We start from the raw sequence: 6234 nt of genomic DNA on the forward strand, positions 1-6234 counted from the left end.
CAGGGGATCGGGCCTCTGCCGTCCCCAGCGGATCCCTGACGGAGGAGCTTGCTGCCGCATGGTGGTGGCAGATCCGGGCAGCCACCGGTGGTTGGGGGGAGGAGGCGGGGAGTTCGCCGGGGGTGAGGGGGGACGACACGGGGTGGGTGGTGGGAATCGCCCGCGGGGGGTGAGGGGGGCGACGACGCGGGTGGGTGGTTTTTTTTTGAGTTCGGGAGCATCCGTCGCCTCCTATATAGGACTGATCATGATCCAAATAGTTATTTGGATCCAGGGATTAGAATAGTGTTGTCCTATATATATACGATGAGAACATCAATACCATTGTTACACCCACAGCCCCTGCTGTTATACATACTGGACCAATTACTAGAGCTCACGCATGCCAATTAAATCATCAGGTACTTTTGTTTCTTCGTAATGATTCTAATGTTCATGAGAATATGATGCTGCCTAAATTGGATACATTTGTTTTGCTTACAAATGAAGGGCCTGGCACGGATAAGAGGGATGAACACTGGAGCAAGACTAAGCATGCAGATGATGGCATGCGTAAGGGGATCAAGAACGGAGTTACAAGTGATGATTTCAGGACTTTGAAGCCACCATAAGGAGTGCATGAAGCCTTGGACGAAATATACAAGATGCCACTTCATAAATTTCGTCCAGAGGCTATTCTAGGTGCTGCGTCACCTTATTATTGGGCCAGGCCCATGTATTTTCGAAGTACTTAAGTATAGGTTATTTTAGAGTCAGTATGTGTGGGGAAACAAGAGTTAGGGTTGATCTCGGACCCCTCCTCCAAGGGCCACGAAATTCCCCCCTCTTCCTCCATATATACAGCCCTTAGGGCGCTGTTTAGACTTTGGGTTTTGTTTAGATTAAAAGTTCGCCATAGCTGCAACTTCGCGTACTTCGTTTGTGTCCAACGACCAGACCAAGACGTCACAGAACCCCACCTTTGATCAATAAAGCTTTCTTCTTATATTCGCAATATCCATATTGCAATGTTAGTTTCTTACTTGTTCTTCGTTTGCCTGCAGGAAATAGACCTTCGTGGTCAGGTTGATCGTGCTCCGGCGTGGTCAATAACCTCTCGGAGTTGGTTTAGCGATTGCTAAGGCGCGACATCCTCACACGTTCGTAGTCGGATCGTCAAAGTCGACTTCCTCCAAAACGTTAGCCACTATCTCTTCGAAAGACGGGACACCTTGGCCCCTATCAAGTGGTATCAGATTTCCAGATTGCTCGGTGAGATTTTACAGTTTTTCGTAGTTTAGATCGAGTCTGTTCTTCATACCTACAGTCCACGAAAAAGCCAAAAAAAATTTAGGGTTAGTTCATCATATCTGAACCAGTCTGAGCATTTGCATAGTCTTTTCAGTATTTTGCTTTGTTGAATTTGCGGTTGCATCGTCGTGTCTAGTTGCTAGTCTTAGAGTCTAGTCTTTTAGAGTTTCGAGTTCTAGTCATAAGTTGTCATGTCGCCGCCGCACCATCATCATCGTTCCAACCATATACAACCACCACCAACATATTCCTTACCACTGCCATATACATCCGCCTGTCCACCACCAATCCGAGTCCACATATACATCCGCCTGTCCACCACCAATTCGAGTCCACATATACATCTATTTGTCCACCACTAATCCAAGTCCACATATACATCCGCCTGTCCACCACCAATCCGAGTCCACATATACATCTGCCTGTCCACCACCAACCTGAGTTCTTTTCATATTAGGTTTGTTTTCGAGATCCATCTAGTTTTCGTTTTGTGTTTCCTTGCCTGAGTAGGTCTCGGAAAAAAAAGTCTCAAGACCCCCGGGCAATTTTTAGGCCAAAATTTCGGCGACCAAAAATATTTTCCCTATCCTATTTTTAGGTCCCACGGAGCATTTTGAGACACTCGCCGTCATAGTGATTTTTTGTCGCATTTTTTTCATCGTCGCTGCCCTGATTTCCGAAAAAGTCAAAAAAAAATTCGTGCCCATCCTGTCAGTTTAACGAGGGAAGAGTTTTGAGACACTCGGCATTATAGTGAAATTTCGCAAAAAAAAGAGGAGCGCAAAAAAAGAGGGGCGCCAAAAAAAAACAGAGCGGATTTTTTTTCTAGAGTGTGCTTTTCCCTTGTTTACGTGCAGCGCCGTGATTATGTTAGTGTTTTAGGCTCGCGTCTCTAGCATGGTCTAGCCTAGGACCAGCACAGTACCGTCGTTGAGCGTTCATACAACATTGCATCTCTAAATTGATTATTGCTGACCATTTTTGCTACCATATTATAAGCCTTCCCAGCTCCACATACATATACGTCATGCGTTTGATTCTCCCTGGTAATCGCTCTATCCAAGCTTTGAGAGTTTTGACTACGACGGTTGCCGATCACCGTCTGCTGCTTGGTAAGAACTGTTAAAATTTAAGATTCGCTTGACGGATTTGTGACTGTCCATTACACCACCACCACCACCAGTTCCTAGTAGTCTGTAGGATCATATTCTTGTGTGTTTCTATTGCTGCTAACCATGGCAGGATCACAAGCCATGAGACATATTGGGAGAACATGACGAACAAAGAGCTACATGATAAATTTCAGCAAATGATGAGTGGAAGGTGCAAGATGTGCTAAACAGATTTGAAGAGGCCATGGAGAAGATAGATGGCATGGAAAAGACGTTTGAGATAACAAGTTTAATGAATTGCTCACGCGTCTTTCACCACCACCACCAGATGCACCTAACGCACCTCTACAACAACAACAACAACAACAACAACATCGCCTTCCAAATCAAGTGGGACGGGCACTGCGCATTCCCCTTTAGCCTGGTCAAAATTCTGGTGCCGCTGCTGATGCTTATGTAGCTCCTGCTGCTACTGCAGAGGTGGAGGACCATTACGAGGATGAGGTTGATAAAATCAGAACTATGTGCAACCACCAGCACCACCGCCACCAGGTCGTCCTCATGCATATCATTGCAATGGTAGGGCTGCACAACCACCTCAGGTACATGATCATGACCATCTCCCTAAACTGAAATTGAACATTCCACCATTTGAGGGTAGATATGTTCCTGATATATATCTTACTTGGGAGTTAGAAACTGAACAATGATTTACATGTTTACAATATCCTAAGGAGAGACGTGTTCCGACTGTTGTTTGTGCTTTCACTAGCTTTGCATGTGTTTGGTGGTCTGAACATTGTTCATCGGACAATTTGTGGTAGTCTATTTTGATGATATATTAATTTATAGCAAATCTTTGGAGGAACATTTGGAACATTTACATGCTGTTTTTATTGCTCTACATGATGCACGTTTGTTTGGTAACCTTGGGAAGTGCACCTTCTGCACTGACCCAGTATCTTTTCTTGGCTATGTTGTTACTCCACGGGGAATTGAAGTTGATAAAGCCAACATTGAAGCTATTGAGAGTTGGCCGCATCCCAAAACCGTCACAAAAGTGAGGAGTTTTCTTGGCCTCGCTGGTTTCTATAGGCGTTTTGTGAGAGATTTCAGCACCATTGCTGCAACTCTCAACGAGCTTACAAAGAAGGGTGTGCCTTTTGTTTGGGGTACCGCACAGGAAGAAGCCTTCATGGTATTGAAAGATAAGTTGACACATGCTCCTTTAATCCAAATTCCAGATTTTAATAAGACTTTTGAGCTTGAATGTGATGCTAGTGGAATTGGATTAGGAGGTGTGTTATTACAAGAAGGCAAACATGTTGCATACTTTTCTGAAAAATTGAGTGGACCTAGTCTGAACTATTCTACTTATGATAAAGAATTATATGCTCTTGTTCAGACCTTAGAAACATGGCAACATTATTTATGGCCCAAGGTATTTGTTATACATTCTGGTCATGAATCTTTGAAACACATTAAATGTCAAGCAAAACTGAACCATAGACTTACTAAATGGGTTGGATTCATTGAGACTTTCCCTTATGTCATTAAACACAAGAAGGGTAAACAAAATGTTATTGCTAATGCATTGTCTCGTCGTTATACTATGCTTTCACAACTTGACTTTAAAATATTTGGTTTGGAGACCATCAAAGATCAATATGTGCATGATTCTGAATTTAAAGATGTATTGTAGAATTGTATGGAAGGGACAACTTGGAACAAGTTCGTTCTTAACGATGGATTTGTGTTTCGTGCTAACAAGCTATCCATTCCAGCGAGCTCCGTTCGTCTTTTGTTGTTGCAGGAGGCGCATGGAGGAGGATTAATGGGACACTTTGGCATCAAGAAGACAGAGTATATACTTGCTACACATTTATTTTGGCCAAAGATGAGTAAGGATGTTGAGCGTTTTGTTTCTTGCTGCACTACGTGTCAAAAAGCTAAGTCACGACTCAATCCTCATGATTTATATATGCCTTTGCCTGTACCTAGTGTTCCTTGGGAGGATATATCTATGGACTTTGTTTTAGGTTTACCTCAAACAAATAAGGGGAGGGATAGCATATTTGTTGTTGTGGATAGGTTCTCGAAAATGGCACACTTTATACCATGTCATAAAAGCGATGATGCTCTTAATGTTGCTGATTTGTTCTTTCATGAAATTATTCACTTGCATGGTGTGCCAAATACTATTGTTTCAGATCGTGATACTAAATTTCTTAGCCACTTTTGGATATGTTTATGGGCTAAGTTGGGGACTAAACTGCTTTTTAGTACTACTTGTCACCCCCAAACTAATGGACAAACTAAAGTAGTCAATCGAACATTGTCTACTATGCTTAGGGCTGTTACAAAGAATAATAAGAAAATGTGGGAAGAATGCTTGCCTCATATTGAATTTTCTTATAATCGTTCATTGCCTTCTACTACTAAGATGCGCCCTTTTGAATTTGTGTATGGTTTCCTACCTCGTGCACCTATTGATTTGTTGCCTCTTCCATCTTCGGAGAAGGTTAATTTTGATGCTAAAGAACATGCTGAATTGATTTTAAAAATGCATGAGTTAACTAAGGAAAACATTGAGCGTATGAATTGAAATATAAACATGCTGGAGATAAGGGTAGAAAACATGTTGTGTTTGCACGTGGAGATCTTGTTTGGTTACATTTGCATAAGGATATATTTCCTAATGTGCGCAACTCAATGCTAATGCCACATGCTGATGGTCCTTTTAAGGTGTTAGAGAAAATAAATGATAATGCATATAAACTTGAGCTGCCTGTAGATTTTGGGGTTAGTCCCACTTTTAACATTGCAGATTTGAAGCCTTATTTGGGTGAGGAAGATGAGCTTCCATTGAGGACGACTTCATTTCAAGAAGGGGAGGATGATGAGGACATCAATACCATTGTTACACCCACATCCCCTGCTACTATACATACTGGACCAATTACTAGAGCTCGCGCACGCCAATTAAATTATCAGGTACTTTCGTTTCTTGGTAATGATTCTAATGTTCATGAGAATATGATGATGCCTAATATGGATACATTTGTTTTGCATACAAATGAAGGGCCTGGCACGGATAAGAGGGATGAACACTGGAGCAAGACCAAGCATGGAGATGATGGCATGCGCAAGGGGATCCAGAACGGAGTTACAAGTGATGATTTCAGGACTTTGAAGCCACCATAAGGAGTGCATGAAGCCTTCGAAGAAATATACAAGATGCCACTTCATAAATTTCGTCCAGAGGCTATTCTAGGTGCCACGTCACCTTATTATTGGGCCAGACCCATGTATTTTCGAAATACTTAAGTATAGGCTGTTTTTAGAGTCCGTATGTGTGGGGAAACAAGAGTTAGGTTTGATTTCGGACCCCTCCTCCAAGGGCCACGAAATTCCCCCCTCTTCCTCCATATATACAGCCCTTAGGGCGTCGTTTAGACTTTGGGTTTTGTTTAGGTTAAAAGTTCGCCATAGCTGCAACTTCGCATACTTCGTTTGTGTCCAACGACCAGACCAAGACCTCACAGAACCCCACCTTTCATCAATAAAGCTTTCTTCTTATATTCGCAATATCCATATTGCAATCATAGTTTCTTGCTTGTTCTTCGTTTGCCTGCAGGAAATAGACCTTCGTGGTCAGGTTGATCGTGCTCCGGCGTGGTTAATAACCTCTCGGAGTTGGTTTAGCGATTGCTAAGGCGCGGCGACCTCACACGTTTGTAGTCGGATCGTCAAAGTCGACTTCCTCCAAAACGATAGCCGCCATCTCATCGAAAGACGGGACACCTTGGCCCCTATCAATATATATGTATAT

This window comes from Triticum dicoccoides, chromosome 6A (genome assembly GCF_002162155.2).
Source record: "Triticum dicoccoides isolate Atlit2015 ecotype Zavitan chromosome 6A, WEW_v2.0, whole genome shotgun sequence".
In the NCBI taxonomy this organism is placed as follows: domain Eukaryota; kingdom Viridiplantae; phylum Streptophyta; class Magnoliopsida; order Poales; family Poaceae; genus Triticum; species Triticum dicoccoides.